The sequence below is a fragment of the Dermacentor variabilis genome, chromosome 10 (assembly GCF_050947875.1).
Source record: "Dermacentor variabilis isolate Ectoservices chromosome 10, ASM5094787v1, whole genome shotgun sequence".
Taxonomy (NCBI): Eukaryota; Metazoa; Arthropoda; class Arachnida; order Ixodida; family Ixodidae; genus Dermacentor; species Dermacentor variabilis.
In genome coordinates this window covers 133826550-133838454 of record NC_134577.1, presented here as the reverse complement: position 1 = coordinate 133838454, position 11905 = coordinate 133826550, and the positions used below count along the sequence as shown (strand labels likewise).

At 42.8% G+C, this 11905-nt stretch overlaps 1 pseudogene; it reads right to left on the bottom strand.

Annotated features, from left to right (window-relative positions):
- Nucleotides 1-8128: 8128 nt before the first annotated feature.
- On the bottom strand, nucleotides 8129-11146 carry LOC142559422 (uncharacterized; annotated as a pseudogene).
- Between the last annotated feature and the right edge of the window lie 759 nt (nucleotides 11147-11905).

Here is an 11905-nt window from a genome sequence, read left to right as displayed (position 1 = left end):
GCGATTTGCTAAATCATCATTTTGGGAAGAAAGTGTGTTAAGGGTGGATGACATTTTCTGAATTTGGCTCTGTAGGTTATCGTAGTGTGCTGTGCTAAACATGGGTGCCTGCTGTTCAATATCAACTATGCATTTTTCAATGGCCTCAAATCGAGCGTCGATAGATTTTCGCATGTCTGCTATATGCTTTGTTATCTTAGTTTGCTCGGCAAGAAGCTGAGCGAACATTTTGGATACTATAGAGCCAGAATCATCCGTTTGAGTGACGGAGTGTTTTGTAGGGCCCGGGTTTGTTTCAATATCGCCACTCAGTAGGAGGCTGCTCATGCAGTAAACAAGATCAGCTCATACAGAAGTACATGTAGAAAGGCATTTGTGTGGGCAAGGCATCAGCAATAAGAAGTGGTTGTCAGATCGAATACAATAAGCGTCCTTAAGGTAACGTACCTGCATGAAGAAGAGACAATGTTTGAACATCTGGCCAGTATTGCTGCTGCCTTGCCCACTGAAGCGATGAAGCTGCATCATGGCTTTTATACTGAACGGAGCCAGCTTCGTGACTGGATTAGCGGGCCATCTCAGTTGACGTCAGCAATGGCAGAGGTCAGTATCTTGTCGAATGCAGCGGTGAACAGACCATGACTATCTTCCAGGGCGGAGATAGCGCAGTCATCGCGCGCATGCGGGAACATCAGGGCGTGATGACATGCGAGCGGTGATGCATTCAGGAAGGCCTTCGTAGTATACTCCAGGAAAACAGCCCAGCCGGTGAAAAGCTGCGTGAAGAAGAGGCAACGTTTGAACATCTGGCCAGTATTGCTGCTGCCTTGCCCACTTCTGTTGTTTCTTGTAGCTCCCCCCCCCCCTATGTAATACCCTCCTTCGAGGGCCTTTAGGGGTATTGTAAATAAATAAGTAAATAAATATATACTGTGGCAAGGAAAGCATATGTCACCTTGAAGAAAAGTCCACTTGTTGGAACGTTGGCTCCTGCTTTCACTTTGTTCTCGTTTTGCGCATCATCTTGAATTTCCATCTCCTGCCTTTAGCGTGTTTTTCTATGAAGGAGTAAGTCATTGATGTATATTAAAAAGAGAAGTGGACCAAGAACAGACCCCTGAGCGACACCTGAAGATACTGAAAGGAGGACTGGTCATTGATAGTAACGAATTGCTCGCGGCTGGTGAGGGATGTTTCTAGCCATTTTAATACATCCATGCTTAAATTCAAGAAAGAATGTTTAAGTAATAAATGATGGTGAGAGGCTTTGTCAAAAGCTTTATCATACTTGAGGAAGATAGCGTCAGTTTGTTGATTACAGTCAAGATTCCCATGAAGGTCATGAAGGAAAAGAACTAGTTGGGTCTTGCAAGAAAAGCCCTTACGAAATCCGTGCTCTGCAGGATGAAAAAAGTGGTTGGCGTCTAAATGGTCCATGATGAGTGAGTAAATGATGTGCTCCATTATCTTGCATGGAAGGCTCGTTAAGGAGATGGGGTGATCATTTAGTGGGTTATTCTTGTTGCCTCCCTTGTAGATAGGATTGACCTTTCCTACTTTCCATTCATAAGGGATGCAGCCTGCTGAAAGTGACTGAGAAAATAAGAGACACAAAAATGGAGCTGAGATGTATTTAGTATTCTTTTCAACAGTTTCAAGTTAATACCATCAATACCAGTGAAGGAAGAGAGTTGAAGGTTACCAATTACATTTGAGATACCATCTATGCAGAATGTGATGGCCGGCATTACTAGACATTAATGGTAGAGGAGAACTAGTATCTTTAGTAACAACAGAGGCGAAGGCATTGTTAAAAGAAAGGGCACAGTCGGTACCAGTCATAATATCTTCCGAATCGTCAGCAAGACCTATGGCGCGAGCTTGAGTGGGGTTTATTACTTCCCAGAATTTCTTGAACGTTTTCTGAGTATTCTCGGTAAGCCGATGTTAAAAAACGTACGCTTGGCACTGCGAACAGCAGATAAGTACATTTTTTCAGCAGAATAATACTTTTCTCATGTGTTACCATTCGTACTTTGCTTGGAAGATCAAAAAAGTTTTTTTTCTCATTTTCTAGTCGCTTTAGATGGTTAGAGAGCCGAGACCGTGAGTTGTTTGGTGTACCGCCTTGAACATGCTACTAATACATTCCTGGTAAGCGCTGAAAGTTTTAATTTTTTCTCATTTTCCTTTTTCTTCCACACTGCATTAAGGTATTGTTCAAGTTCGCCGAAAATGTATCGTATATCTAGCCGCATTCATGGCTGCATGCGTACGGGTAACTCCGAAACCACGATGTTGGAACTAGTGAGAAATACTATGCCATGTCGCCTGCGCACATGCGATTTCGGAACTACGAGGCTGGAACCGTTTAGAAATCATCCTATATTGAGTTACCCATCGCAATCAGGTAAACACTTCTAAAACGGATAAATCAAAGAAGTTTTCAGGCATCTGGGGCCGTCGGGGCTGTGCTTGTCGGCGATAAGGTAGCCTCCCCGCCTGCTGGATTATCTGACTGAGCTATGTCGAATGCTCGGTTGCCATAGTCGGAAGTTCGAATCCTCCTATAAGCTTTTTCTCCTTTGTTTGATGATGGTGAGCTTGACATTCATCTCCTCCAGTGCACAACATCTGCAGACTTGAAGTGATGCCTGTCACTGGCAAAAGATGCCGAGAGCCAGTGGGGCTACACTAATCAAGGTACAACCAAATTAGGAAGGTCCACAAAGCTACAACAAGACACTCCCTCACCAGATCAGGAATTGGCCTCCCTGGTGCATATTCCGCCACCCCCTCCCCCAAATGAATCACTCAATTACCCAATGGCCCTCAGTCCCCAGCCACTATGGAGCACCTTACCAAGGCGGTGGTCAGACCTGTAACGCAGTAGAGGGTGCTAAGAATCTCTGGTTCTGGACAGACCGCCAATGGAAACTCACCCTGTCAACCTTTAACAGCCAAACTCTGTTGAGTCAGGCTAGCTTAGCAGAACTCTTTGAGTAACTATCAGTCATGTTTTGGGATTTCATCGGCCTTAGTAAGATTAGAACTGGTGAGGCTTATACATTATGGAATACCGGCCACGTCCTCTGCTATAGAGGTCTCCCGATAAGAAGGAATACGGAGTAGGATTCCTAGTCCATAAGGACATAGCGGGCAATGTTGACGGACAATATTGGCTGACGATATTCCCTTGCTTAGTAACTCAGGGGACCAATTTCAATGCATGCTCACTGACTTGGAGAGGCAAAGCAGAAGGGTGGGTCTAAAAATTAATCTGCAGAAAACTAAAGTAATGTTTAACAGTCTCGGAAGAGAACAGCAGTTTACAATATGTAGCGAGGCACTGGAAGTGGTAAGGGAACACATCTACTTAGGGTAGGTAGTGAATGCGGATCCGGATCATGAGACTGAATTAATCAGAAGAATAAAAATAGGCTGGGGTGCGTTTGGCAGGCATTCTCAGATCATGAACAGCACGTTGCCATTATCCCTCAAGAGAAAAGTGTACAACAGCTGTGTCTTACCAGTACTCACGTACAAGGCAGAAACCTGGAGGCTTACGACAAGGATTCTACATAAATTGAGGACAATGCAACAAAGTATGGAAAGAAGAATGATAGGTGTAACGTTAAGGGATAAGAAAAGAGCAGATTGATGAGGGAATAAACGTGAGTTAATGACATCTTAGTTGAAATCAAGAAAAAGAAATGGGCATGGGCAGGACATGTAATGAGGAGGGAAGATAACTGAGGGTCATTAAGGGTTATGGACTGGATTCCAAGGGAAGGGAAGCATAGCAGGGGGCGGCAGAATGCGTTGGCGGGCTAGTTGGTGCGAATCCATGAATACTTTCATGGATTCGCACCAACTATAAAGGAGCGGTCTATAAAGGAGTGACGCAATAAAATGATGTCAGTTGAGAGTAGCGCCTTGTCCTGTCGTCTTTCTTGTGTCTGTCTTTTTGCGCTAAACAAAGTATTCATGGCGGCAGAAAGTTAGGTGGGCGGATGAGATTAAGAAGTTTGCAGGGACAACATGGCCACAATTAGTACATGACCGGGGTAGTTGAAGTATGGGAGAGGCCTTTGCCCTGCAGTGGGCGTAACCATGCTGATGATGATGATGATTGACGAATTCTACAGCATTAATGAGAGGGTAGCAGTAGTCGTAATCGAACTTAATAAGAGATATAGATACAAGCTACAGGCACAGCAACAAATACAAGATACAAGCAAACAGGTAGTACAAGCTTACGCTCCTACATCCAGTCATCTTGAAGGGGCAGCGCGAAAAGACAATGACAGAAGGCAGGAACACACAGGACAGCGCTGATGTTCCTGCCTTCTATCATCGTCTTTTCGCGCTGCCCCTTCAAGATGTTCAACCAGTATCAACTCGCCCAAACGTCGTTCCTTCTACAGTATACATCCAGTCACAATGATTAGGAAGTAGATTACTTTTATGAGAATGTTAAATTAGCAATGAGAAAAGTGCCAACTCAGTTTACTGCAGTAATGGGTGACTTCAATGCAAAAGTGGGGAAAAAGCAGGCTGGTGAACCACTAATTGGCAACTACGGCGTTGATTCTAGGAACGATAGAGATGCAGGTAGAATTCGCAGAAAGGAATAAGCTATGAATAATGAACACCTTTTTTCAAGAAGCGTAGCAACAGAAAGTGGACCTGGAAGAGCCCTAACGGTGAAAGAAGAAATAAAATTAGTTTCATACTTTCTGCCGATCCCAACATAGTATAGGATGTAGAATGGGTGGGGTAAAGCGCAGTGATCATAGGTTTGTGAGAGCTAGGATTCACCTCAATTTGAAGAGAGAAAGAGCAAAATGGGTCAAGAAGAAACAGGTCAACCTAAAAGCAGTAAGGGTAAAAGCAGACAAATTCAGGCTGGTGCTTGCAAACAAAGATGCAGCCTTAGAACAGAGAGATGAAGATGACATAGAGGTGGCGAATGAAACCGTAACTAGACTTGCTTCAGAGGCAGCAATTGAAGTGGGAGGCAAGGCACCAAGCCAACCAGTAGGCGAACTCTTCCAAGTAACAAAGGACCTAATAAAAGAACAACAAAAAATGAAAGTGTCCAACTCAAGAAATAAGATAGAATTCGCGGAACTGTCAAAAACGATTACAAAGACGAAAATAAGTGATATGTATACGAAATTATAACGAGAGAAAGACTGAAGCCATGAAAAATGGACGCAGCTTGAACTCAATGAGAAAGAAACGTGGCGTAGGACAAACCAAGATGTATGCACTGAAAGATAAGCAGGGTAATAACATCCCCAATCTCGAAGGTATAGTAAAAGCAGCGGAAGAATTCTATACTGACCTGTACAGTACCCAGAGGAATCGGGATAATTCCATTCGAAACAGTAATGAACAGCAAATAGGAACTCCTCCTTTAACAAGCAATGTGGTCACAAGGGCCTGGCAAGACAAGAAACGAGGAAGAGCGGCAGCAGAAGATGGAATAACATTCGATTTAATCAAAGATGGAGGAGACAATGCTTGGAAAACTGGCGGCCCTTTATACGAAGCGTCTACCGACTGCAAGCGTCCCAGAAAACTGGAAAAATGCAAACATTATACCAATCCACAATAAGGGAGACGTTAAAGAATTGAAAAATTATAGGCCCATTAGCTTACTCCCAGTATTATATAAAATATTTACCAAAATAATCTCCAATAGAATAAGGGCAACACTGGACTTTAGCCAAACAAGGGAACAGGTGGGCTTCAGGAAGGGATACTCTACAATGGATCACAACCATGTCATTAACCAGGTTATCGAGATATCCGCAGAGTATAATAAGCCTCTCTATATGGCCTTCATAGATTACGAAAAGGCATTTGATTCAGTAGAGATACAAAACTGTCATAGCGGCATTACGTAATCAAGGAGTACCAGAATGCTTACGTAAATACCTTGGAAAATATCTACAGAGGTTCTACAACTACCTTAATTCTACACAAGAAAAGCAGGAAGATACCTATAAAGAAAGAAGTCAGACAGGAATACACAATCTCTCTAATTATATATTCACTGCGTGTTAAGAAGTATTCAAGCAATTAAACTGGGAAGGCTTAGGAGCGAAGATTGACAGCGAATATCTCAGCAACCTTCGGTTTGCCGGTTACATTGTTCTATTCAGCAACAATGCAGATGAGTTACAACAAATGATTGAGGACCTTAACACAGAGAGTGTAAGAGTGGGGTTGAAGATTAATATGCAGAAGACAAAGGTAATGATAAATAGCCGGTCAAAGGAGCAAGAGTTCAGGATCAACAGTTGGCCTCTAGAGTCTGTGAAGGAGTATGTTTACCTAGGTCAATTAATTACTGGGAACCCTGATCATAAGAAGGAAATTCACAGAAGAATAAAAATGGGCTGGATCGCATACGGCAGACACTGCCAGCTCCTGACTGAAAGCTTACCATTATCATTGAAAAGCAAGGTGTACAATCAGTGCGTTTTACCAGTGCTGACATATGGGGCAGAGACTTGGAGACTGACAAATAAGCTTGAGAACAAGCTAAGGACCGCGCAAAGAGCGATGGAACGAAGGTTGCTAGGCATAACGTTAAGAGACAGAAAGAGAGCGGTTTGGATCAGAGAGCAAACAGGCGTAGACAATATTCTAATTGACATGATAAAAAAATGGAGCTGGGCAGGTCATCTATGCGCCCGCTGGATAACCGTTGGACCATTAGGGTTAAAGAAGCAGTACCAAGAGAAGGAAAACGCAATCGAGGACTACAGAAGACTAGGTGGAGTGATGAAATGAGGAAATTCGCAGGCAATAGTTGGAATCGGTTGGCGCAGGACAGGGGTAATTAGAGATCGCAGGGAGAAGCCTTCATTCTGCAGTGGACATAAAACACGCTGATGATCATGATGATGAACCATGGGTTGTGACGATTTCATGGAAGGTAATTTTTGGTATATGTTTGCCAGCTTATTCAACAATTTTACTTTTAAACAGCATCCAATTACAGTGAGTGGATCTCTCGTAAAATCTAGATTGAAAGTTTGGTAGAAAGGCGCTCAGTTTGTCATTAATGGCTTCGAAGTTTTCTTTATCGTATAGGCTGAAAATATTGCGATATGTTGCACATAGTGGCGTGGAAAAGAAAGAGGTAGCCTGAAGAGCTTTGTGGTCGCTGATAGCAGGAAAGAAGGTTAATGATAAGCTGTCGGGGTGATTAGTTAGTATAAGGTCTAAGATGTTTGCAAAGTCAAGCGATTCACGTGTTGGTTCGGAAACAAGCTTTTCACGTGAAAGATTAAAGTTCGAACAGACATTGCTGAAGTCTCTAGCCTCAGCATTAGTTGATGCTGCTGAGGATAGGTCATGCCAGTCAATACCAGGAAAGTTAAAGTCAATGAATAAAACAATATGAGCATTAGAATGTGCGGCAGTAACCTGGCCTTAATTTTCCAGGGAAATCAGGACTGTTAACAGGAGGTCGATAACACACACCCAGCAGGACAGCCTGTGGGAAAGAGCAGCGAAGTAGCCAGGCTATCTCAAGGCCAGTAGGAGGCGCGATTTGTGTACAGGGCAATTGCTTGCTAAATGCTATAATGCCCCCTCCTCGCGTTTCTTGGCTGTCACAGCAATGAATTTCGAAGTTTGGCAAATCGGGTAATGCCTCATTGTCACTGATCTCCAATGTTAGCCATGTTTCTGTTAAAATAAGTAAATTACTGCCAGATGAAGAAGCCATACTTGATATGCCTTCACTTTTGGGAGAAAACTATGGGCGTTAGTGAAAATAAAAAATGAAGGAAAGTTATTTGTTGTGGTGATGTGGCGAGGGTTAAGCGAACCTCTATTGCACTTTGATTGCTAGTGAATCCGCTTTATGGTTTTAGATGATTCATCACATTCGTAGCATTTGGATCCTATGCAGGGTTCGTACAAGCTATACAGGAAAAAATTCAAGGATAGTCAAGGACTATCAAGGCCCTTCTAGGAGGTTTTCAAGGACCCACTATGAAGCTGTATTTCATTGTTTTGCAACCCAAAAGTATACTTAAAAAATTAATATTTTTATTGCACTTAATGTGGAATGACATATCTGTCAAGACGCACCAAGGAAAGTTCAAGAGACCTCCTGAAGCTTTGCCTCACTCTCTTTGTTCAGGTTTAACAATTGCTCAGCCTTAACCTTAGCCGCTTTTCTCATGGAATTTGATTTGATTATGTAAGTGGGGTCATTGGCTGCTTCCGCCTTTTCAGCATAGTCATCTGCTGATGCAGTCAGGTCGCTAACAGCTGCTTCCAGTATCTTCCTTTTTTTATTGAGACTGTCAAGCTGGTCCTCAGCACAGCGCTTTTTTTACTGCTTGACACGTTCTTGTTCCTGCCTTGTTTGGGCTTCCAAGTAAGCACTATAAAGATGTCTTGCAGCTGATACGGCCACCCTCAAATCTTTTGTAATGACAATGTTAAAGATAAAACCTGCTTTTTCCACTGCATCACACACAATTCATTGCGATATGTAAGAGAGGCCTTTCAAGTTCTCTACAGAGATCTGTCGGTTTATGCTAAAGCCTCTCTCAACAGTTGCCTGACCATGGCTTAGCACAAGCAAAGACTTTACAACTTTCCACAGCTCTGCATAAGAAGCATTGAACTGCAAAAGTTTACTAAAAAAGGTATCCAGACTGGTGGCTTTCTCAAAAAGTCACAGTTGATGTTTTTCTTGTAACAGCTCCATGTACTCTGCAAGTACAGAGTCTCGATGCTGATCCGTCAGCCTCCCTGCCGCAATGAGTGCTTCCAACACTTTCTTGAGGCCTGCCAGGCACTCATTAGGCCTGCAGCACATTTGCCGAGGGTCAAGTGAGGAAAGGCCTCTAACCACTGGGAACCTCAAGGGGCTCTTCTCAAAGACCTTCTTCGTCACTGTGACTAGGAACTGCTTACACTCCATCTTGAACTGAAACATATCTTTTGCACTTGCATTGCACTTCACGATTTGTTTGACTGTGTGACCAACGTCCACATTTTTCCAGTGGTGTATGATTCTTTGCGTCGTCTATATCAATTTGCAGCAGGACAGTGATCCCCGTTGCTGAAGACAATGTCGAAAACTTGATAAATTTTGTCATTAACTTTCTGACTATCATCTCCAAGTCTCTCGCCAGAAGAAAAAACATTGGTTTGTCTGTTTGGTATTCTATTAGAAATGGCTTCAGTGTGGCAGCAACACTAAGAGCAAAGTTCAGCTTTGCCACTACTAATGTGTCCCGAATGAATTCAACAATGTTCTGAAAAGACACACTTCGGCAGACTCACTTGCTTCTTCCTTATTTTTATTTTTCCTTATTTTTTTTTCCTTATTATTATTTTTACTCTATATTAATGATATTGTCAATATTCAAGGCTGTTCCAATATTATATTATACGCGGATGATACTAACGTGTTTTTCTCAGGAAGGGAAATAGGAAATCTTTTTGAGCAAGCTAACATCTGGTTACAGCAACTAAGCTTGTGGCTAAATGCGAATAAACTCCAATTAAACATAACTAAAACTAAGTATCTAGTGTTTAAATCAAAAGGAACAATAATCCACCCTCACCTAACACTCCAATTTCAGAAGGTCAACCTCAAACAGGCACCAACAGCCAGATTTTTAGGAATTACATTCCATGAAAATATGTCCTGGTCACCGCACGTAGATGTTCTTAGAAAAAATATTGCTCGTGCTGTCGGTGTGCTAAATAGGTTGCGATATTTGCTACCGATAAATGTGAAGCGTAATGTTTACAACGCGCTTATACATTCTCGATTAACTTATTGTTTTCTAGTTTGGTCAACCACTACACAAACTAACCTAAAATCAATTCAAACACTCCAAAACCGCGCACTGCGCGCGATAGGTAACTTAGAACGTACTGATACCACTAAACCATACTATAACAAATATAAAATATTAACAGTATCAAAACTTCACACTTACAAATTATTCCTCGAAATTTCACGGCAATTCTGGGAAGACAAATGTTCCTTCCAAAGTAAATACTATGGCAAAACGACAAGCTATAACCTCAGAAAAACTCTGATAGGAAAACCACGTAGCAGAACACAATAGGGAGAACAAAAACTAGCAGTTCAACTTCCTAACCTTCTAAACGACTACCCCGTGGTACTGGACCTACTAAATTCTGGAATTTCAAAGCAAAACTTTAAGAAAACGGTAAAAGAATTGTTACTATCCGAAGACTACTAGAAATGTTCAACTTCAGGTATAGAAAATTTTGTACATGTTTCTTGTTGTTGTTTTTAGAAAACTGTGTAAACTTTAACCTTCCAGCTACAGGTATGAAAATTTCGTACATGCTTGTTTTTTTCCTGTTGTTGTTGTGCTTCAATTTTTTAGAAAACTGTATAAATTTTAACATTTTTTCTTTCTTCTTACGCGAATTGTGTACTCAAGTGTTGAAAATGTGTACTATAATTTCATGTGTGACCTCCTGAAAGCCTGCCACTGCCATGTTGCTGCCAATGTACGGGTGGCACGGCCTAGTCAGGCAAATGTTTGCCTTTAGCCGTGTCCCCTAAGACAATCTGTTCATTGTCTTAAATAAATCAATAAAGAAAGAAAGAAAGAAAGAAAGAATCTACAAACTTCTGCACATCACTCCAGAGTTCCAGAGCTCTTTTGATGACAGCCACATTCTCAACCCAGCGATGGGCAACATATTTCAGAGGAAATACTGCCTTCCCAGTGACTTCAGAAAAATCATGCCTCCTTGTCGGGGCATCCTCAAACAGTGCACTCAGACTGGACAAAAGGGTGTCGAGTCCCCACTTGCTCGCTATGACACCTGCCTTGTAGGCATTGTGCACAGTGCGGAGGCTACAAGTACCCAAGTCAAGACAGTGCACCTGAAAGTTTTCCTGCAGGTGAGATTGCAGCATATTGAAGAACTTGAGGTTCATGTCGGGTCCGTCCATTGAGATTTGAAGAATCTTCGCCAGTGGCAACGGTTCTAGTGCACTCAAAAGTTAGTCTTGAATATCCTCAGCCGTTGCGTGCCCCATGAGAACAGATGTGTAGCACTTAGTTATCACCTTTTTGGACGAGTCCCAAAATATTATGTGCACGTCCATTTGCTTCTCTTGCAGACACTCGTTAGCAGACTCATTAAAAAGTACCACATAGTTTTCGCACCGCTCTATATCTCGTTGCAGCGATGATAGAAAAAAAGGTCAGGCCGTGGCAGGTCATGTAAGCACATTTCTTCTCACCACATGAGAAGCCTTTAGCAATCTCGCTATCAGGAAACATGCGTTCAAACAACTCGCCTGTTTCCGACGACGATGTGTAGGAGCAGTGGGATGTGACTAACTTCAGCGTTCGTCAAATTTCCGCATCTGTCACCAGCTCGTTTACCTTGCACGCGCTGTTGACGTCAGATGACTGGGACGGATCTATGGGTCGTGCGCTCGCGCTAGTGGGAAAATACTCGCACACCGAACCTGCCGCTGCTCTATTCATACAGGCACTGTGCTTTGCACTCTTCATGTGGCTTTTCAGTGCAGACTCGCCCATGGCAACAAGTCGAAGCACTTCCCACATGGTTTGCATTTTGCTCGATGTGAATTCGTTGCATCCGGTGCCACCCAATCCTTGTAGGCACTGTTACTGAACCATGCGCTTTGAAATGTACACTTTCCAGGCATTTCTGTGCATTGCGGGATTGCTGCGGTCACATGCAGAGAACTGTCTGAACGCACGGCTGCCCAAAGGGTCAAACGTCAAAGTTTGCAGTGCAACGCAAAACCATGAGACGCTGAACCAACGGCCGGTGATGTCGTTGGCGATACGACCACACACTTTTGAATGGGCGATCACGCCACCTCAATGTG